The sequence below is a fragment of the Anomalospiza imberbis genome, chromosome 1 (genome assembly GCF_031753505.1).
Source record: "Anomalospiza imberbis isolate Cuckoo-Finch-1a 21T00152 chromosome 1, ASM3175350v1, whole genome shotgun sequence".
NCBI classification, from domain to species: domain Eukaryota; kingdom Metazoa; phylum Chordata; class Aves; order Passeriformes; family Viduidae; genus Anomalospiza; species Anomalospiza imberbis.
In genome coordinates, this window is record NC_089681.1 from 17,583,726 (window position 1) to 17,608,034 (window position 24,309).

A 24,309-nucleotide genomic window follows, 5' to 3' on the forward strand; every position below is an offset into this window, starting at 1 on the left:
AAGTCCCTCTGCTGCATCTACAATTCAGTTAAAAACTCAGACAAGTCAACCTACAGCAACACAACACACTGGATATAGCACTGCATTCTTTCAGTAAAATTTCCAGTGCAGTCAATAATAATTAATTCCTTAGTCTGTAGAAGTCCATATTACCATCTAATGGCATGAAAGGCCCCAGAAAATGTAGCCACCACAACTACTTCCACACCATTTGACCAGGTGGCTGTATCTCCAAGAGCAGGTGCTAATGACAAAGCATGATGCAAAGCAAATGGGTACCTGTTTCAGTTACTGGTGTTCATTAGGAAACAATAAGTCAATTTTAAGCTGGTGTTTTACACAAATATAAAATTATATTTACTGATCAGGTTTAAGAATATGCCCTGAGTATTTTGACTAATTAGTTGAGCATAGTGAGCAGCTGCCAGTTATCTTGTCCAGCTAAACAGTCATGATTTAACAGCAGAATCTTTGTAAATTCTCTTTTTCTCAGTGGGAATATAATAATTAAGAAAAACTTTCATTGCATAGATGTCCATATTTCTATGCATTTTTTACAAACTAGGTATTGTGTAACCAGTTTTAACATGAGTCGTATTTACAACACTCCCTTGAGAAAGGCTTCCACAAACTGAAATTTTAAAAAAAAAGGGAAATCTTACCATTTTAAACTGCTGCTATTTAAATTGTTTTAGAAAGGCATTACTTTCTTAAGCTCCTTGTCAGTACAATCAAACCACTCCACAAGCAGTACAGGTATGTAGTCATGTTACTGTGCAGAAAAATGCATTCTTTGGAGATACTGTCTGATTGATAGCTAACTGTGAATAGAGGGAATGAGAAGGCTTTTTTCTAATGTGGAATGAATATTTCAAATACATATATTTAGAATATCCAAGAAAGCAAAAGAAATGCTTGACTATGTGGCTGTAAAAAATCAGCAGTGTCTAGACAGGTATACTCTAATAAGTTCAACTTTATTTTGAGGATGAATATGATTTTAATAATTGAATGTGTGATTTGGTGTGAATTTAACTAACCAAAATGAAAAGAGGTAGTTCTAGGACCTCTCTGATCATACTGTAGTCCTATGCCTCTGCCCAGGGAATCCCAAATAGAGCAGAAATCATCTATTAGTTGTATAAGGGAGACTCATTCCAGCTATGTCAGCCCAAGATAACCCAAATGCAAGAAACTGAATTTCACACTCAGATACCTCAGAGTCAGGCATCTCTTGTAAATCTAAAATATCTGCTTTCACTGAAGGTCATAATTCCACAAGAGCAGGAAAATCAATCTGAAAGTGGTCTTAAGATGGCTATAGATTCCAGATACAGTCAAGAGATTTGGTGGTTTGATTTTGGTGGGTTTTTTAAACTAGTATGTGTGAGCAGGGGTTTCCACTGCTTAAGTTACTGATAGTACTGAGGATTAGAATGAAATGCAGGGAAAGGCTCCTAATTATACAATCTGGTACAATCTGCTGAAGAGGCGTTAGAAGCAAAACTCTAAAAGGAGAAATAACATATTTGTCATAGAATACCTTGATAAAAGTATTTTATTACTTTTGAATAATGATTTCAAATTATTTACATTTGAAAGCCAGCTGAGTACTGCTAGAAGGATTATTTTTTACAAAAGTGAATAAGCAAGAATAACATTAAAAGTAATAGAATTTTAAGCCATGCAGAAAGAGTCAAATCAGAGAAAGAATTATTTTTAACACAATTATTTTCATTTCCTTCAAAGTCTACTGAAACCACTGACAATATTTTTATGCAGCTATGTTTACAATTTAACTCAAATTACTTTGAGCTACCAGTGTGTCCATAAGAAAAAAAGCAATGTTATTTCCACTGTGAGGAGAAGAGGTTATTTTCTGTAGCTCAATGTACTTTTATTAATCAGTGGCTTACTTTATCATGGGTTAATGATACGTTTCCTTTCTTGATAAGACAGCTGATTTTCTCAGCATGCACACTGCAGGTTCAGTCATTCTTGCCTCACTTGGTTCATACCTTCCAGTCAGTAGTTCAGTCAACCAATTCTTTTTGCTGATAAGATTTCTTTGGCAACTCCAACATGCAGTTTTTTTCATTTTTTCTAGTGAACATGCTCACCACTGAGTGAAGTTTTCACACCTTTGTTATGCAACTACCACACTCCTATTTTTTTAGGAAATGGGTTCTGCATCCAAAGCACGTATGGGTTCCATTAATTGTTCAAGCATGGATATATCAGTCAGAACACTTAAAACAGGAAATTAATCCATGTGGTTAATTACATAGTCATGAAAATTGAAGTATGTTGGCATTTATAATAGAGTTAGGATTGAATTATAAAGGCTGTGAGTAGCCAACTCTAACTATTTGTAAGAAAACTAACTCAGTCTTTCTGAATGGTGAGAACAGTTTTGGAAGTGGTTGTTTTCTATGATTCTTGCTTCTTCTATTTGTTGGAAGGTTATATTGTGATGTGGTATACTGTGCAATCACACTCACAGGATAATAGCCAGGCAGGCTGGAAGGAGAGATGAGGAAGATATTCATCCATTAGAGGAGGATTGCAAGAGCAGAGACTGAGAGGACTAAGAAAAACAGGTAGAAGATAGTCATGATGCAGAACAAGTAAAAAGAAGAAAAAGATGTTTTCTTTTAGGTGTTCCCTAATATTTAGTGCAATCCAAAAACCCACTGACAGTTGCTGGCTTGAAAGTAAATTTGAAGAAAAACCCACTCTGAAAGACTGCAGGAGAGAGAAGACATTTGCTTACATAACTCTGACCTCTATTCTGTTCAGATACTCTGAGTTTTCTCCCTCTAAATTGATTTTGAAGATAAAGTTCCAATAAAACACAGCTTTAGTATTTTCTATGTCCTGTTCTGAAGTAAATGTGCAGGCTGTTGTATCTTAGAACTGTGTACACTCAAGGTCTTGTCTCAACACATCACAAGCCTGATCAGTACATATCCAAGAGAAATGCGTATGAAGAGAAGAAGAGATTAATAGATTTTGACAGGTTACATGCTGAAAATCATAACTCATAATCTTGCAGCTGCAAAATATCTCTTCTGGTAGTTGTTTATCTAGAAATGCCCCAATACCCTCCTGCATGCCAGAGTGACAATCACAGTTCAAGCTGAGGTCCTGATTGGAAAGGCCATGCTCTTCCAGCTAGTGACAGAAAAATGTCGTCATATTATTTTTGCTGAGGATGTTCTATTCCAAATGTTGTCTTTTCTGCAGCTTCCTTGGACATATCCTTAGTTTGTTGAACTTGGAGACTATTCTGCAGAGAGTGTGTTGAAATTCTTTTAGCCTACATTATATATATATAATATATATATATATATATACATTCAGAGAATTTATGTTTTCCTTTCAGTACATGTAAAAATATCAACAAATCACAAGCACATCTATCAATATGAATCAATAGTTAAACTGTTAAATTTGTAACTCTTTCAACTCCCACATAAATCTAGCTCTCCTTTTATAGAAATACCTTAAATCTTAAAAAAATAAAAAGGAGTTAACTAAAACTTTGCAATTAAAAATTTTGATTTACTGAATGTTAAAAAAAAAATCCGTTTTATTCAGTCAGTAAATAAGCAAATAGGTAAAAGAAAACCCATATCAACAGGGTGCTACATGATATTTTGATGCTATGTATTACACCTTATAGGGTGAGGGTTTAGGTTTTTTCTTACATTATGGCTGAAAAACACCATAAAGTGATTCATCCCATTTTGAGGAAAGCTTTCATTATGATCTTCCTACACTCTAACCTCAACAGCTACCCATTTTATGCAACTGTCATCCTGTATATTTTTGTCTTTAATTTTGAACATGATAACATGCTATTTGTGAGTTATCTGTATAGTTCATGAATTATTTGCCTTCCAGAAATAACCTCTGTACGAATATTTCTGCAAAATCTCAATTCAAAGGTTACCTTATACTGTTTCATTAGAGAACAACCTTTCTGGAAAAGTGTTCCATTTTTTTTTCTCCTCTTCCAATAATCTGCCCTGGAGTCATTGTGTTTGTTTATATTTTAATATGTCAGATTTCATAGATTTTTTTCTAAGTGCATCAACAAAATCCAATATTAATGAAAGCAAATTAAGAAGGGAAATAAAATTATTGAAATGCAAGAAAGGAAAATAATATCTTCATCCAATCTAATTTTTAACTGATAGATTCATATTACTTTTATCCCCAGTATGTTATTTATTTTTCCTAGATTTAATTTCAGTCTGATTTTACTGCATGTTTAGTCTTATTAAATTTCTTTGCAATTAGTATCCAATAATCAACATCTTTCTTATATTAGAAAAGCATTGATATCTGTTTAGCACATAGAATTTATGCATATAATAGCCATGATGATGATAAAGATTGTAATCAGCAAATATATTTTTGTTTTAGTTACCCCATATTAAAATCTTCAAAGAAAAAAGCACTGTACCAGATTATTAAAAAATTTTAATTGAGAAGTCATGATGAATCTCCTTCTAATCCCATGTTAAATTTACAGTGACTTAGAAATAACATAAAACTGTGATGAAAAGCTGCAGAAAATAGAAAATCATTATTGTTTGGTTAATAAATAATACTCAGAAATTATTCTGAACTGCTCTTTGAAATATTTTTTAAATAATTTGTGCTTTAAGACAGCAGAGGTTTCTTTCACTAAAGCTGAAAGGTCATACATGGGAAAAAATTCTGTAAATACACTTTTGTGATGGTTAATCATACTGTCATTGTACAGAGAGTGAAAAAGACTTAGGGGGTTATGGTAATTAACATTCTGAAAGAGAGTTGCTTGTTCCTTGTCCTTGTTCCTCCTATTTATGGAATTTAGTAATTTAGTTTCTTGCTTTAGAAAAACAGACATGAACAGAAGGTTGATGAGGCACTGAAACAGGCTGCCCAGAAAAATCATGTCTGCCCCAGCCCTGGAAGATTTCAAGGACAGGTTGGGTGGGGCTTGTAGTGACCTGGTCCAGTGGAAGGTGTCCCTGCCCATGGCAGGGGGTTGAAACTAGATCATCACTAAAGTCCCTTCCATCCAGGCCATGCTATGATTCCATGAATCTGAAATATTCATTGTCATAAAGTAGTAGGCATTTTGTAGGATGATGTGAAAAGCAACATCTATACGAATTCCTATCAGACTGAAGTTGAAGTAAGGGGACAGTATTTCAATATTTCCTTCTGTAACTATTAACCAGGGATTAATAATTTTCAAAACAAAGCAGAGAATTTTTTCTCTTCTGCAAATATCATTTGATCCTTCTCTTATCATCTCCAAATAATAAGTAGAACCACAAGGGAGAGCAATTTAAGAGTTTGAGATACTGCCTCTGTATTGTCTAAATAACTCTGTTGTTATTCCTTTGAGCATAGTAGAGATAGTCCTCCTCAAGGATTATCAAGTTATTAAACTTAAATCAAGTTTTAAAGAAAATTTTTAATGATAATTAAGATATTAAATCAAGATTTAAAGGAAATAATTAATGATAATTAAGAAAAAGACATTTTAAGAAAAGTAATTATGCTGAAAGTTCTGTATTAAAAAACCTTAAAGCAAAATTACTGGGAAATAAAGTCTAGAAGGAAGGCCTGAATTATAAATTACCTCAGCACAGTAAAAGCAAATCTCTCTGTGGTAGTCCATTTGAATCTTCCTATATCAGGGTACAGTTAAGAAGACAGCTATATTGCTGTTATCTCTATCTGGACTCTTGCTCAGCTTACTCATAAAAACCTGTATTCCTGCTTTCTCAGTCTATACCAAATAATGATGGATACTTTTATTTATTTTTATTATGTACCACTCTCCTTGGTCTTCACTTACCAATACACACCTCTGCTCTTTATTTGGATTTTTTGTTCTAATATGAAAAGGCTAGGAAATATATTACTTTATCATCAGATCAAATAGTATGAAAACCACTATTTCCCTGGCTATATACTCAGAGTAGGATTAAATACAGCAATCACCTGTAGTGTGTTGTGGAATTAAGTCAGTTTCAGTGACACAAGAAGTGAATGCCCATTCCTAAAATGGTCTTAGCTAAGCTGAATTATTTACAAGAGCAGTTCAGTTTAAAGGAATAAGTTCACCTTCATAATCTGTGTTTTCTAGATATGAACTGGGAGCTGTAAGAATTCATTTAAGTTTTCTATTGACATAGGCAAAGAATATTCAGAGGATAGACTGAGTACATTCAGAGGTCAGTTGCTTTTGGAATGTTATGTTTTACAGTGTGATGAATTAATACTAAGAAATGCAAAGAGGATGCAAATATTTTGTCTGGCTTTATAAATTAGATAAACAAAGTAATAGCTTTGAGGAGCACAGACTTCTCTGATCTTTTTTAGTGTGTGCTGTCTGTATTCTTATTAAACAAGCAGTGGTAAACAGATGGCTGTGGAAAAACAGCTCATCTTCCGTGAGTATGAATGTTTGTGCACAACATTGTGTTTGTGTGTGTGTGTGTGTGTGTGTGCACTCATGTCTGTGTTTTAGTTGTTTTTTATTTAATTGAATACTGAAAAATATATATTTTTTTTAGTCTGGTTGGGTTGATCAACACTAATGCATCTCCACTCTGAAGGAACCTGTGTTATAAAAGTTGATACTGTCCTTTCTGAATTTACCAATAAAAAAAGGCAACTAAACAACCACAGTCAATAACATGTGACTTAACCTTCCCAAATAATCTGTTTCCATATCTAAAGCTAACAATGTACAAAGATTTCTTACCTCTGTATAATTTCTGAACAGTTCTTTATGAAAACAGATAAAATACAAACTTTTTTTTGCTTTGAAAACTTCACATGTACTAAAGTTATTATCTTGAGAATTTTTTATTTTATTGACTTTTATTTAAAACTTTTTTCTGTGAATTTTCTTACCATGATGTAATAAATCTGTCATAGGATGCAGGAGTAGAATTTCTAACAGTGTAAATTACTGTATTGCTGTGTGTGAAAGGTACAAATATTGAATTTTTGAAGGGTAGGGAAATGGTATGTAAAGGCCACAATTTTGTCTTTTCTGTTTTCTTCTACATGGTTCTACAATATATTATTCAGAGTGTAAAAGCAAGTACTCAGAAGCTAGAAAGCCACTGTAGAGTTGCTCTTATACATCTAATTGGGCATTTTCAAAGTGAATTATGAAGGGGATTTTTGATAAAGGATTTCCAACTTCTGAAAAACATACTGAAGAGGAAGGAATTGGGGTGGGTCAAAATTAAAGAGTAAGGCAATCGGGAATAAATTATATTTACAGTTTAATCTGACTAAATTCAGCTTTACAGTGGCCTGAAACTCAAGAAGGAATCAATCAATTGGGAAATTATGATATTACTAAGGATTAAGACAAACTACTATAGCATGACAGGAGAAAATCTGGAGGGATAAGGAACAGAATAAACCACTGGAAAAAGAGGGACAGGAATAAAAAACAAAAGACATAAGTAAATTAGTAGAATGCAACTAAGAAATGCTTTTGTGAGGTATTCAGTGAAAACAGAAGGTTGATGATAGATGACAGGAGTCACAACTTTTTGAAGCTTTTTTGCTCAGCTTATATTAACATAAGTAGTATCAGAAACTCAGTGCCACTAACGACATGTATAATTGTGGGAGCTAATGTGAGGACAGGAATGTTTGGATTTGTTAAAAGTCTCAGATAAAGTGGACCTATAGCTGTAGCTATAAGCAACATAAGGAACTGTGTGTTCTTGAGCATTAAAAAAATATCAGAAATTGTGAAGGAAGGGAAGAGTTACAGAGAATTAGAAAGTTATAAATGTATATATTGTCTTTGAAAAAAAATCATAATAAAAAAATAAAATAAAATGGTCAGGGACTTGTAGCTAATTCAGGCTAGTTTTAGTATGCCAAAAATGCTCAGAAATCTGGAACAAAAACATGAGCCATCTATTTTTTACAGTCAACATTCATCTGTCAACAGCAAAACAAATCTAAACAGCTTAATGGTATTTTTTTGACAAGAAAAAAAGTTGCATGTGAGAGAAGAGTAGGAAGTGTCACAGAATTAGAGATAAGAATACCTACAAAATTTTCCTTGTGAAGTCACGCAGACATTGTCTAGATGAAACCATAATAGAAGGGTACATTGACAGTTGAACAATGTTGAATAGTTCTTAAATTGAAAGTTTTATCAAGCAAGACATTCAAAAAGTCTGTTCCAGGTTTCCTACTACTCAGTTTTGTAATTAAACATTTAGACACTGTATGAGAAAAAGGTTAACCGGTTTGTAAAGTACGTGAAAATTCAAGTAAAAGCACTGAGCATTTGAATGCATTAAATTACTTAGAAACAGTCCAGTGGAGAGTAACAGAGCTGTTCAAAAAAAATAATGGGATTGTTTAAAGCAGAGAACTGAGAGGATGACATGATAATGCTATGTTAAAGGCTGTCAGTAGGAAGAAATTACACTGCTGTGTCCACAAGATATAGGAAAAAAGTAATGGTGACAGACCAATCCAAGCACATATACTTCAAATGATTATATTGATCCCTGCAGTTACAGACATGCACAGCCAGAATTTAGAGCTCTGTATTTTTCTCACTAATTGAGGGATATAGCATAACACCTATAAATTTGGTCTGTAACAGTTAGTCACACCACTGCACTGAAAGTTGGAAAGAACTAGGATATTATGTCATCTGTGAGATCGTTTCTCTTTTGGGGTTCTCTAACTCACAGATACAACAAAAACTGAAGGAAAGGAAAACATGAAAAATTTGTGGTTTACGGCATCACGATACTCAGATTTCTTTTGAAAGTCATTTATATACACACCTCCATGTATTTCAGATTAGCTGGCTATTTCCAATATGCTTTAATATGCTGGTTTATACATCCTGATGTGCAAGCAAATGTCAAGAAACCCTTATTCTTTCTGTTAGCTTTCACTAATGTAGAAACAATCAATCAGTAGCACTCACTTAATTCCTCATCTAACAGACTGTTTACCATGGAACGTTTGTGATGTTGCCTGTCAGTTCTCATTACCTTTTGATCAGCAGCATTTCAGGAATGGCACTGCCAGAAGCAGTTGACTTTGACAATAGAAGTGTATTTAATAGAGCACTCTTATGTGTAAGTTAGCCATTTCACACAAGACATAACAAATTATGTTAACATTTAGAGACAATTAAAGCTAGGCAACCTCTAGGGTTCTGTGGTTTAAACTAGATTTGATGAAAGATAATGAGCATTTAGTATAAAGCAAGCCTCAAATAATGTCAAATATTATGTTCTGAGAGAAAAAGTACCCTCGTGGTTTAAAAATATGACATACCTTTTTTTTTTTAAACTTTCTTTAAACACAAGCAATAACAAAATGATTTTTCTTTGGATACATTCTATCTGCTAGGTGCTAAGGTCTAAGCATCCTATCTACATTACTTTTTGAGTGAAGAGAGATACTTTTTTGTGCATTTCTCTCTTCACAGTTGTCTTCTCTTTTTAAAATGGTTTGTCACTGGAAAGATCCTCTCACATCATGCTCCTTTTTACATAAATATTTTAACTTCTTGGAAGTTCATATACCTGATTTAAAAAAAATCTAGTTTTCCAAAATGTTAATATATTTTGAGAAAAGTTGCAGGCCACTTACACCAGAGCTACACAATGAGATCTGTGTCAAAGTAGAAGCATTAAGTGTTCATTGAGTTAACAGGGTGATTCTTCCATAAATGCTCTGTTAAAAGGCTATTCCTGAGGGTAACTATTGTTGCAGGGACTTTCTGCACACTCTCTGGTGCATGTCAGCCAAGACCAAGAGCACATTACACATATAGTGGCTTAAATATGGGAATTTCAGCTTCCTGAGTCACTCCAGCGAATCGACTTCTGCTGGTCTTTGTCAATATTTTTAGCTATTTTTATTAATGATTTTTTTTTATACCGTCCTCCCCTGCATTTAAATTTTTGTGACTGTGCTCTTATTAATTAAATTTTGGTAGTCTTTTGCAAAATGTGATGCAGTGGTAGAAGTTAAATGTTAGCTGCAAGTTTTTGAAAAAGTAGATGAAATGAGTGATGTCAGAAAAGAACCAACTTACACCTTAAGGAGATATTAATGATTAATTATTTAGTTATTAGATAAGGGAGTCATTGAAGACCAGGATCATAATTGTACTTATACAAGGAATAACTTGTTTGATTTTCCAGATGGTTTACTTTTCATTATACTTTCACCCATTATAATTTCACCCAGCTGTTTCTTTGTCTACAAGTAATTTTCTTTTACTTTATTGATTCCAAGTATATTACAGATGTAAAATAAATTCAGAAAATTGATCCCTTGTTTAAAAAAGAAAGAAATCATAAAGAACTCTTCTGAAATTTCCTCTCACCTTATGGGGCATGCACACTGCAGAATAGTGGCTAACCAGCAGTTATCTGACAGATTACTCCAATAACACACAGTTTAGAGTACCAAGGTGAAGTGTAGTACACTTGTTGGGTTGGCTTTCAAATAACCTGTGGCTACCAAAATTGAAGCACTCTAAATAACTGTTCAGCAAAGTGGTTTTGGATGTAACTGAAAGTGAGTTTATGACCATGCTCTCATGATTTTAATGGTTTTTGGATTTTGCAATTTTTTTCTTTAGGAAGTCATTTAATATAATTCAGCAGGTGATGAACAACTGCATTGTGCATCAAGTGGTTTTCCCTTTTTATTATAATTTTGATTTACCACTATTACTGTATTTTTACTTTATTTTTGATTACTAAAATGTTCTTATCTCAGTCTACACATTTTACCTTGCTTCTCTTCTCCATTCTGCCAGGGTGGCAGGGAGAGAGGGGTGTTAAGCAAGCGGCTACATGGAGTTTAATTTCCAGCTCAGCTTAAACCATGACATGGTCATTTAAAGAAATGAAAACCTGGAGGTGAAAGCTGATTTTTTGGGTAGCAGAACAAAGAAATAACATATAACATGCAATTCTGGCATATAATGATCAGTAAATTACTTATCCTAGGAACATGAAAAAGCATAAAACCTGTGTTTATTATGAAAGGCTGAGGTTTACAGGAACACTGTAACATGTTCCCACCAATATCCAAGAATTGAATTCACATACTGTTGCTCTATATCTAACAAATTAGATTCCAGGCAATCTGTCTTGGATTTTTGCAGACAATACACCTGGATAGTTTACAATAACCAGAAGGGACAGAAAAGCATCTTTTTATGAAGACTTTAATAAACTTTCAAACATAAATAAATGCAATACCATAAGCACAAACAAAAAAGTAGTAATGCTAAACACATTCAGTGCTGCAGTAGAATAATGCTGTATAAAAAAGCCTATCTTTACTGTTGTCTCCTGTTCTGAGTATTTTGCTATCACAAAACAACATAATTTTTGCAAAGTAGAGTACTTAGAGTACTTTGTGCCCTATATGATGTTTCACCGCAAATATGCAGTGTATGATATGTGATCACCACTGAAATAATACAGTCCTTAATATATTTGTGAATATGCTTATTTAACATGAATGGAATATTCTGGTATAGTCCTATAAAAATGGCACTGAGATATGTTTAGATATTTTAAACATATAAACTCCTGAGCTGTGTACAGCTGCTTGCAGCACTACTGGTGTATTCTTGCTTAGATGACCTTGGTGAGTAGACAATTACTTCCAACTATTAAAGCTGTTTGGAGAGAGAAAAACACTTCCATTCATGACAAGCAATAACTTGGACCGAAACATTAACTGAAAGAGTCAAATAGAGTCTGCCAACAGATTGCCAGATGTCCAGATTAGTTAAAATATGATGACAAAACCTAGAGATATTTTGTCAGCCAAATCCTGGGGTCAAAGCCATTTCCCTTGGAAAATAGAATTTCACATTCAAAGGTACTATTCTCTCAATTCTGGTACTGTTTCTTTGCAGATGTGTTCTTTGTGAAGAGTTACAGCAGCCTAAATCTCTCTTTCAATTGCTTGGAATAGCAAAAATGAGAGAAATACTTAACTGCAATAAAAGTAAAACCTCTGCAGAGGGTCAATGTAACAGTAAAATAGAAAAGGCATATTTAGGCCACTCTTATGTATGTATACTTAAACCTCTCTGATCTGCTATTGATGCTGATCAGTGAGACAGCTATTTTCACAGTGCAATTTCCAGCCATTGCAGGTAGTAGCCAACTACACTGTGACACAATCTGAATTTCATCTCTGTTGGCTAGGATGGCTCAAGAACTGAAATGAATGTTGAGACAGAAAAACTCTGAGATAATGGTGTATTTCTGAGAGCCTGAAATATTCTTCCCAATGTAGAAAATGCTGGGTCAGGATTTTAAATGCAAGGGTATGTTTAATCATTGGGAAAGCAGCAAATTAATTAATAATATCAAAGGAAAGAAAGAATGCAGCATGGAATATTAGCTAAAGGCTCCAGTCACCTCAAAAAGACTAGAGAGGTGTCACAGTGTGCCCACAAGTGTATGCTTATTTGTTTGTCTTGGTCTAGAAAAATCACTTCAGTGGAGAATATTTTTAACTGTATCAAAGAAGAAAATACTGCTTGAAGCCTGTAAAAGTTTAAATAACAAAATTCAAGAAGATTAGAATTGTCATATCAGATCAGTAATCTGTTTGTCTCAAAGCCTGTCTTCAACAGGACAGTAGAAAGTGCTTGAGAAAGGAGAAGAATAAGGCAAGCGTGTGCTGATTGCTCACTTCCCTCAAATACCTTTCCAGCTACTCTTTGTGGCTGTGAGACTTTCAGAATGACATGAGTGGTTTTCTTTGTTTAATACTTTAAAATTTTACATTGTTAGCTATGCCTGCGTAGCAATCCTTGATGAAAAGAAAACTGTTCAAGGTATGAAAGAATGTGCATATTATTTTTTCCCTTCCTAAACATAGATCACTTGGCAGTGATTGCATCATCTTTTAATTTCCATAATATGCCCCTAGAAATGTTCATCATACCTGCTTCCTGTGTTTGTCCCATAATTATTTTGTAGAATCACAAAATATCCTGATTTGGAAGGAACTCCCAGGGATCATCAAAGTCCAGCTGCTGGCCCTGCTCTGAACAATCCCCCTGAAGAATTGTCAGGCTTGGTGCTGTGACCACTTCCACAGGGAGCCTGACCACCCTCCAGATAAAGATTTTTTTTCCTAATATCTAACCTAAATTTCACCTGACACAGTTCCCTGCCATTCCCTTGTGTTGTATCTCTGTTCACCAGAGAGATTTATGCCTTCCCTGCCACTTACCCTGGAATGTTTAGACCACGATGGGGTCTCCCCACAGTATCTCTTCAAGCCAAGTGACCTCGCACACAAGTGCTGTTCCTCATACGGCACCTGCTCCTCATATGGTTTCCTACTCCTCAGGCACCTGCAAGAAGGTAGGTACAGTTTGATCTTTTTGATACATTTCTTCTGGTAAAAATAGCTTGTAAGTGTCCTTAATTTCCATGACATTTGTATGACAATCACTCCCTGCACATATTGGGACTTTTGTCAGCGTGAAAATGTTGATAAGTCTCCACAGACACTGCCTAGGTATTCATGATTGTAAAGCTGTATTAACAGTGTGCTGAACTTCCAGTTCCAGTCTCAGTCACCATTTTAAATTTTACCAAAGTATACAGTAGAAGAGGCTGAAATTCCAAGGTGGAAAAAAATAGTGTTTCCATTATAATGTGAAGCTGCCTAATGTACTCAATTTTGTACCAGGTATTCTGGAAAGATGTGGTGGTTTTCTATAGGACAGTCCATGATTTGTTTTGGCACAATCCAATTTGTCATGTATGGTTTAACCTTTTCATTCATCTTGTATTTCTTTTTTTTCCCTTCCTGCTGGAAATATAAGACAACTAGAGAGGAAAGGCATTAAAGATTTGCTTGAGAAGATCAATTGCACTTTGATGCACTTCCTTTGCTCATTAAATTGAAAGTTCACATTTTATCAGTTTAACATATGCATAAAAATGAGGTATTGAAAAGAAACAAATAAGAAAACCCAAAAGCTCATAGAAGCATCACACTTCTTTTTCAGATTATTACACAAGGGTAGACAAAAAGTAGCAATGGCGATTTTTTTTTCCAATGACAGAATATGTGGCAGATTAATGATTGTTATTTGAATCTACATTTTAGTTCATTTTCCTTCAGGACAAAAGTTAATAGGATATTGATGGCATTTGAACTCAGAACTACGTGTTCTGTAAACAAAGATTGTGTAAATTCTAATAGGTCACTTTGCCTCCTGATCTCTGTACCCACAAAATGTGGGTATGTTTCCTGAGAACTCTAATAGAAAATGGAAATATCTAAAGAAGTTACATGCACTACTGCATGCTTTTTCCACTTCCCAAAGATGAAATTTCACTCCCTTGTTTAGAGAAACTCTGCCTCAGGTTCTGTAGGGACTTAAGTATAACAGTATGTTATACTTAACATAACATTGCTTTAGTAGATGTTGAGTTTTTGAGCTTATTTAATTTCCTTTTCAAGGGGACCATTTCATTATAAAAATATTGCTGTCCAGACAAGCAGAGTGTCAAGATGACAACTAGCTAGTTAGTTGGTCCTTTTCTTCTTGGAAAAGACTAAAACTGAAAAATCAAACAAACAAACCCAGAATATATATATAGTCTTATATAATATATAGCTTTTTTTAAAATTAATAAAATCCAGGTTCTGGATATTGGATCACAGTGTCTTTATTTGCCGGGCATGTTATCTTCCCCCTGGCAGTCAATACGTAGGATAAAAGTACTATTATTTGCCTGTAACTTTTTATGCTCTTAACTTTGTGTTTGTTCTGTGCAGTTAAAAACACTATTATTTTCAGTGACATAAGTTACAGAATGAATTAGTATACTATATGAAAAAAAAAATCTTAGCAATTTTATTTGTAAAAAAAGAAAATAAGATAATTCCTTTATTTTAAACACCGGCTTAATGTTTTTAAGCTGAATATAATATTTAGTGAAACTATCATACTTTTTCAAGGCACAGAAAAGTACATTTATTCAATTTGAAAGAGTAAGTCCTAACTGTGGTGTTTATGAGATCATGTTAAAAAAAAGTCCCTACTAAATTCTTACAAGATAAAATCACCTTTTAGCCCTTTCCAAAAGGGCTTCCATTAATGCTTCCTTTACTCTCCTGTATGTCTTTTTTTGCTTTGTTATTCTCCCAATCAAAATCAGCTTAAGAAAAATTCCTATTCTGTTAATAAGTTTCTCTATTTTTGCAAGTGCTTGCAATACTAAACCACATTATTACTTTAACAAAACTTATTTCTCTGAGTTTGTATATCTCATTGGAGAACTTTTATTATCACATTATATATAAAAGAAAATACAGTGCAAGCCACTTGGATGTCATTTATTAAAAAACCACTTTCTCATAAATTTAAGATTCATCGATTTTTCCAAAACTCAAGAGTGCCATTTCCAGTCCTGTTGACTTTGTGAGTCACAGAGTTATGTGCCTTTTATCATCCATAAATTAAAATAAAAAACTTATAAATATATTTTATGTATATATCTTGTGGCCCCATGATGGCTGATATAGGCTATCCCTGCAATAATATTGCTTATTTATGCTGTACTCAGGGGAGGACTCTGTGCAAAAGAAAACTGGAAAAAAAATAATGAATCACGGAATTGTTTGAGAATGGAATTCTTTGGCATAGCTCACCATCTTCCTGCTGTGCCTAATTAGGAAACATTGAAAAAACAACAAAAAAAAAAAAAAAAAAAAAAAAAAAAAAAAAAAAAAAAACCACCACACCACCAAAAACCAAAAACAAACAAAAAAAAAAGAAAAACCAAACAAAAACAAAACCAAACAAAAGCCCTCCCAACAAACAAACAAACAACACTAAACAAGCCATCTGTCAATATAAATAAAGAATACAGGACTATGTTACTCTTTCAAGAGAACATGTTTTAAGATTTTTGAAAAGTAAAATTCAGCTAGAGCTTGAAATTATAATTGCAGTTGCTTAAGTGTTTAGAGGTGGAGAACAGAACAGAAATTAGTTAAAAGGGCATTTTTAATGGAAGATAATTAGGTTATCTCTCTGGTTTGTAGTACTCTATATTATAGAGTGGCTGATAATTTTAAAATTAACCAGCAACATGTTTTTCAGTGTTTTTTGCTTTGTTTTTTTTTTTGCTATTTTTTGAATAGGACTGACAGTGCCTTAGCAGTTTTATGTAAAAACTTCTCTGTCTGATAACTGACATAATGCTTCCTTGTACCTAAGACACTAATGAGCTTATTCAGCACTGCAGATGGTAAAGATCACCTTTTGGCTAACATTGCTTCCCATATTATAGTAGAGTAGGGGGACAAAAGAACAGCAAGGCTCTCTCTATATTCTGATTACACTTTCAGCATATGCAGATCCTTTAAAGATTCAGGAGTTGCAGTTAAATAAGACACTGATATCAATTATTCCTCCTTTTGAGCAAAAAAATAGCTTTTTGCAGTGCTACTAACATACTTGATTTAATCATGTTGCACAAAAATTATTATGTTTATAGAGATTCATCTCTTTAAAAATAAATAGAGTTCATCTCTGTTAAATTGAAAATCTGAACTAAAACCTGATGTGGTACTTCAATTCAAGGAATAGACATCTATAACAAGTCTATTTTGCAATCCTATTAGGTAGAGATGAATTTATTCTAGATTGTTTTGTTTAAAATTAACTTGACACTTGCAAAGATCCCAAAACTAATCTCATTCAGTTCTCTTTGTATCTCCTTATATGTTCAGTATAAATCCCATGGAATTCTGATGCCAGTGAATTTCTTTATTTTGATTAACCATGTTGTGATAAAAATCCATCTTGATTTTTATTTTTTTCTGAGAAGGTACATCTATTGAATTCTCTGATGAAATTTCCTTTTTCTAATTTGTGCAAAGATTGGATTTTACTCCTTAAGACAAGAAGCTTGCACCTTGATAATTTTGCTTTATATTTCTTTTTTTTGGAATCTTTTATTCGATCCAGACAAAGATCGGTGCAAAAGGTTAGTGATACCCATGTGGCAGACTTTGCATAGAACTTATGGGATCATTTCAGAATAAATGCATTGAGTTCATATATTTGGCTGATTTTTTTAAGTCCAGGGGTAATCTTCTCAGGCAACTCCTTCTTTCCGAGGCTCAGGGGTTGACCTTGGCTGTCTATTCAGACCCCAACTCAACTGCTTTCTCATTTGGCCTCATTAGCAGGGCAGGGGGAGAAAATAACATGAAAACCTCATGGTTTGAGAAAGGCTCTTTACTATGTAAAAGTTGTGTGCAGAAGCAAAGCTAAAAGAGGAATTTGTTTACTAAGCCCTATTTATGGACAGGTGTCCAGACATGTCCTGGGAAGAAGGTTCTGAGAATGCATATGGGTTGCTTTGGATGACAAATGCCATTACCTCAAAAGCTCACACCCCTCCTCATTTCCTTGAACTTTTATTGCTGAATGAGACATCATATGATTTGGGGCATCCCTTAGGTCAGCTGGGGTCAGCTGTCCCAGCTGTGTCACCTCCACACATCCAGCCCACCGGCCATCAGGGTAGGGGTTGCAGGGAAAGCCTTGATGCTGAGAGCCCAGTTCAGCAATAGCCAAAACACTGGTGTGATACCAGCTCAGGTTTAGCCACAAAGGCAAAGCACAGCACTGCGTAGAAAAGTTAATTCCATGCCAGCCAGACTCAGTGCACCAAGGAACGCTGATTCGTATTATTCATGTGTTGCATTCATCTTCCCGACCTTTGTGCGACGTCCTCTATTCTTTCAAGTTCAAATGAATTTCAGACTGGGATTGCGGAACTGAAAAAGCTTCAGGGGATAAATTTGCACAGTAAAATATAAAGCTTTACTTAATTAGATGCATTAATGATCAGGCTTTTTGTAAAAAGCAGTAGGGATTGTTTTGCTAATTTTCATCACACAAACAAAATGCCAGAGATCTTGGAAACAATTCAGAGGAGAACTTATTAGGGAGAAAATGAAAAACATTAAAGGGGTACAAGGAGGGTGGAAAAAATTAAAAAGAAAAAAATAGTTATTGCCTGCTTACTGGAAGTCTTATTTATTTTTTGGATTTTGCATTTTAATTTAATTATTGTAATCCCATTTGAAGTGCAGCATTTTGCATAGAAAAATATCCTAATGACTAAGCTTTAAAGAGAGAGAAGGGAAGGAATTAAGCTAAACTGTATTACAGAAGGTTTAGTATTGTATATTTACTGGCTTTTCAGTGAGCTAAATAATAAGATTAATATTTAATTAATACACATTAAGGAGCAACTAGCTACTTGTCACTTGGTGGCTGTGTCTATATTCAATGTACTTGATTTTTTTTTCTTTCGTCATAGAAAAGATGGAGTGAAAACAGGCCTCTGTTGCAATGCTAAGGTGGCTGATTCTTGAGAAGACACTGCCCTGGCTGAGGTATTTTTTCAGCCTCAATAGTGTTCAAGGTCAAGAGACACATCTACCACATCTGATTTTTTGCTTCACACCTTATTGAATGCAGCATGTGCCAACAGACTTTTGTTTCACTCTCTATTCCTAGTGTAGAGCAGCAATGCTTCAGATTGATTTTGTATTTTCTGAAACAAGGGAATGTATGGATGTTCTTGTGTACATGACCACTTACTTGCTTTAAAGTTTTTTTGTGAGGTAGTTATTTCTTAAATAGAGAAATGTGGTGGTTAATGTCTCTTTCTACAAAAATTCAGTTTCTCCTATGTGTTTTAATGGAAGATGTAAAAGAAAAAGTTCTTTGCAAATTCAAACATTCAAAAATTATACTCCTAGGAACAGGAAATTTGATTTGCAGATCTCAATTTTTAAATGGAACTGCTGAAAATCTCCACCACCTGTTGTCATTATTTTTGTATTTGTTTAAAATGCATCTGTTTAAAAACTGTTTTCTAAAACCAGAGCAATTAGATTACTCTTTAGTGAAAGCTTAGATTTGTATCTAGTTTTCCAGAATCAGAACACACAATAGGTAAAACAAGAAAATACTCTTAACTTGACAACTCAAAATTATGAGAGATAATTTTGATGAAGTACTTCCTTATGTTGGTTCCTGGGAATTTTTTCCTCTGAATGGCTTCAACAAAGGACCCCCAAATTCATCCAGAGGCTGTCAAGTTCTCTTTGAAAAATACCACAATCAGTCATGCATAGTGTTCCAGTTAATCTTAGAATCAGAGGACACAAGAATGGAACCACCTTAATCGGAAGGTTAATACTGAGTAACTCATGGTAACATATGTTCTAGTATTATAGCTAGATTAAATATTGCAATATTAAATTGCACTAAAATAATATTAAAGCAGAGGAATTGAGAATATTGTGTAATGGTGTATAACTAATGCAAAACCCCAGAAACCAATGAATGTTGTTCATTATTGTCTGTGATATTTTGGCATTCCTAAGTGACATACAAGAAGAATTACTTTATCAAATTAGTAATATAATATAAACATCAGCTTAGAAAAAGCCAAATCTTTCAGAACTATACTGGAAATATAAAACTTTATCTGTGACTTATCTGACCTATTTCTATCTGTCATCTGTTCAGAAAGGTGTTCCTTTCCTGAAAAAAAAAAAAAAGCAGAAATTAAAAAAAGATATAAATATTACAGTCTCTCTCCCTCTTGGAAATGTTTTTTAAAAATATTCCCAGTGCTAGGCATCTATATTATTAGTGTCTTGAGTATTTTTGACTTGTTCTCCATCTGCAAATACTTAGTTTCACACTATGATATTTCATTCAGCAATTTGTAAAGCTGCAGATGATGTAACACTAATTTGGGAACAAGAAAGGGAAGGGAAGGAAAAAGGAGGTTACAATCTAAAACTACGCTTTTAAAATCAAAAACCTTCTTTCTTTTTCACCTTCTGAATATGACCACACTGATGGTAAAGCCTTATGATTTCCATAGGAAGTATGCACAGGACAGCAGCATGCAATGGGTGATGCACAGGCATTAGTGCTGGGATGCACTCAAATCCTGTGTCATCATGGTGACAATCTTCAGAGCTATTTTGTGCAGATCAGCATAAAAGGATATGACATAATTTTTCCAGTCATGAGAAGAGCTTAACACCAGTGTTTAAAGTTCTGATGGTTCAAAAGCTGTAACTTCTGAAACAGCATTCCTGAAGGAAAGTTAGAAATGGTCTCCACTATTGTTGGAAGACATATACTGTTGAGGTATTAGTGGGTCTAGGGTCTTCAGTGAGACACAAGCAGTTGTGGGTTGCTCCAAGGTTGTTTATTGCATGAATACATCAGTCTCGAAGGCAAAGAGTTCAAGGTGTTAAAGTCAATGCAAAAGATTTCTGGTATAGAGTCCCATGCAGGAACAGCGGCAGCAGCAGCCACAGTTGTTCCCTGGCGTAGACTCCAATGTTCCAAGCAGCAGCAGCAGGGACCACAGCCTTCCTTCTTTCTTCTTGTCTTCTTCTTGCTGCTGTGGTCGTTGATGGTCGTGGTTGTGGTGGTCGTTGATGATGATCACACCCATTACAGGGCATTTTATTTAAACCATCCAATCAGCTAAAAACAAGATTCTAAAACATTCTTTCTAAACCAATCTAAACTTGATTCTGATGTGTGAAAGTAGTACAAAAGTAGTGTCAGTTCTTACCTAAAAGAATATTATCTATTTACACAAATGTACTGTTTTCTTACTTTAAATTTATGTGTATATATTTATCTATCTACATGAATAGTTCTATTTAGTTATGCATGTAATTTTATATGTTTTACGTGAATAATTCTATCTATTCTAGTGGCAAGGTTCTGCTATGTGTTTGTTATGTCTGGAGCTAATTTGCTGAACTTTAAACTAGGCCTTAAGGCCTTTCCTAGCTGGCTCAGTTTCCTAAGGCACTTAAAATGTATCTCTTCTTACTTAAAACTATAATTTACACTTCTGCTTACTTAAAGCTTAAACCTGCACTTCTATTTCATATCTATGTGGCTTAATATATCTTAATTTCTATAAAGGCTTTAATTCAATCCCTGCATTCAACTCCCTCTCTGAGGAACCCAGAGAGGCTTGCATTCCAAGAATATACTATTTCTTTAGAGATACCTTGAGAGAAATATATTATTTCCCTAGTCTTTCCACAGTTCTGTTATCAGTATTCCCTTTCTAATATTTTTATTCACCTTCATATTTAAAGTATACGTATGAACACATTCACAGGGTGTCATTTGAACCCTGACATAACATTAACAAAGCTTCATTAATATTCATCTACATATTCAGTATTTGCTCAGTGTTATGGAGCTGGCAGGAAAGGCACGTATTTCACGAGAGATGAAATTTGGGATCATATTAATTAATTCATCACTATAAATCACTGGAAGAAAGCACGTCTTGTTAGCTTCAGTTGCTCAGATAGCAATCAGTGGCTCATTAGCTTTAAAAATATCAACCTGGTTGAGGTATCATTGCTCTGCACTGTAGACTGATGAGGCACATTGGAATGAATGTTACATGGCACACAGAAAAATTGCTTTTACCCATTATCCCACCTACATGCACAAAATCATATGGAAAAATCACTGGTAAAGACACTTAGTCAATGACCAAAAAGCACTGTAACTGACCACAGTTTTTGGCCTTAATTTGCTGCTAAGTGCTACTTAGCCCCAGTCCTACATGCCTTCTGAATGCAATGCTCTGCTTTGACCTAATCAGGAGGGTTCAGATTAGTTCAGAAGTAAATAGTTCAGCCCCATCTATTTTTGGTGCTGGCAAAAGACATTTTACACTCATTCCCAAAGCTTATTTTTATGATACAAGATGTAGAAAATTAACCAAAAACCAATAGTAATGCATAATTATAATGCAAAAATTTTAAAAGCATATATATGTGAAAGAACATTTTTGAAGTGTGAACAATAGCATCTTCAACGTTAAATGAGTCTCTTGTAATTAATATGGTCACATAAATGTAACATTTAGCCAGTTTGAGCAGCTTTTTGCTCTCCAAAAGGACTACAGTTTTACAATGAGATAATTATTCAGTCATTCCTGCAGAGATTTTCAGGTACCTAAATAAATTGAAAGAGAAGAGCACAAGCAGAGTTAAGTAGGGGCTCGGCATACATAAAAGGTACTCTGAAGTGTCAGTTTGCTCAGCCAAACGCAATAGATGTAGTTTCTGAAAGACACAATTATGCCAAGACTGCAGGGGTAGGCATGAGAGCAACAAGCCTTCACTAGTTTCTCAACACTGAGCATCAAGTAGATTTTAACAGCAAACATGTCAAAGAAGTGTATACTTGTAAATTCGGGGGGTTTTACACAGTGAAAGATGTAATTAAATGTCTCTCTCTATTCCCACAATTTGCTGACTTGTCAAGCCACAAACTAAGGATGTTTTCTGAGCCTCTACCTCCTGTTTCTTCATGTAGTACCTGGAGTGGAAGGCAGCCTGGAACATGTTATTTGCAACAGAAGAAAAAGAAAGCAGTCAGCAGAAATAGAATCTCTGGCAGCAACTTAGTAGTGTACACATGTGTGAGTGACATAGCACGCCCCCAGGCTCAGCCATCAGAAAACTCTGTGTACAGTCTCATCCACCAATTCCTATCTGAAAAATGTCCTTCAAGGCATTAATTTCTCATGTTATGCTTCTATTAACTTAAAGGTCTGTATCTTATAATCAGTATAATTTATACTGCTATCTTTAAGCTGTTATGGATGAATGTTTAATGTTCAAACAATTTTACCTGAGCTATTACAAATTTGAAAACATTCACTGATTTAAGTAGTCACTTTTGCAGTGAAGATCTTGGTGCATCTGGTCTTAGAGAAACATTGCAACTTTTCAAGATAATTGTGGCATATTTTTAACAGCTTAAACTACTTTTCAAATTAAATGTAAAACCACCATCATCAAAATAGATATTGTCCTGCTGACCTGTCTTAGAATGCATGCCAGCAGACTATCACTACTCATTCTTAATTATTAGATTGATTTTAATTACTAAAATAGAGAATCAATTTATTATATAGGTGGCAGCATGTGATGGCATCCAGAGCAGTTTCTAAGAAAAATTGCAATAGTCATGGATATTCACATATGGGTTAGCTCTTTCTCTTCTGATTGCATTTTAAAAATTCTAAATGTGTTTTACTTTGATTAGCTCAGTTTGGTGGTGTGTTCCTTTAATCCCAAATATTCAACACTGAACTGTGAAACATGAAGATAAAAAATGTCTGGGTTAATCTTCTGCAAGGTCAGAGTGCAGGCTGAATGGAGAGTGACACAGACCTTCAGTTTAATGCTTCATGCAAAAGCTGACCTTTTCCTTCTGTAATTCTTTGTTTCCCTATTTCACTATCAGACTAACAGTACTGATCATTTTTCTCCTAGACTGCAACCTGGCCTTAGATGAAGATAAACACCTGACACACTTGCTCTTTCTTCTGAGGATTTTTCAATCTGTAATCATGGCTTTGGATGTCACACAACTTTCAGGAATGCTACTCTTACTGGAAAAGACTGTTCTGTGCTTCAGAAAGTGTCCATCTGTGTCTAACACTATACTTTTTATGTGATGTGAACCCAGCCCTTACAAGAAATGTGAATGAAGTGAAACCAATAGCCATGCCACGATCCCACACCACTTGAAGCATATGAATCACAGCAAGTAGTGGCACCTACCACCTCAAGGACTAAAATATATATGGAACTTTTTTTTGGGTAGCTAGAATGCTTTAGTTTCCAGTACTTTGATGTGCTTTATGCTTTGAAATGCTGCTCACAATTTTCATGTCATTGCTGTATCTGCCAACTAGAGAAGAGATGATGAAAAAGTCAAAGCAGAAATGTAGATTAATCCTACTTGGACAGCTCTGGAGTGTAGTTTTTTATCTGAATGTTTTTTAAAGATATTGTATCTTACCCCGATTTGGAAAAAAAAAAAAAAAGAATATTGTTCAGGCACATAAAGCTCATGTCCCATGCACACAGAGGAAGGCAGAGGCAGAGGGCAGCAGGGGAGGCCCAGTGCTCAAGGCAGAGACATGAGCCCCTGCCCTGCCCCCGCCTCCTCCCAGGGATATCTTGGTGAGCATCATCACCATGGGCCTTGCAGGGTGGGGGTCATTGTTAGATGCAGGAGAAGAGCAACCTGGGATTGTGCAAGATTTATTATGGAAGAAATCAAAGATGGGGAAAGGGAGGCATTAAAATCAAATGTGGCTGAGGAAGAGG

General features: G+C 34.6%; 1 long non-coding RNA gene across 1 annotated transcript; it reads left to right on the plus strand.

Annotated features, from left to right (window-relative positions):
- Positions 1–13,180: 13,180 nt before the first annotated feature.
- On the plus strand, positions 13,181–24,073 carry LOC137475836 (uncharacterized). The gene is made up of 3 exons (XR_011000097.1): positions 13,181–13,433; positions 22,502–22,737; positions 23,467–24,073. It is a non-coding gene; the product is annotated as an uncharacterized lncRNA (long non-coding RNA).
- The last annotated feature ends 236 nt before the right edge of the window (positions 24,074–24,309 follow it).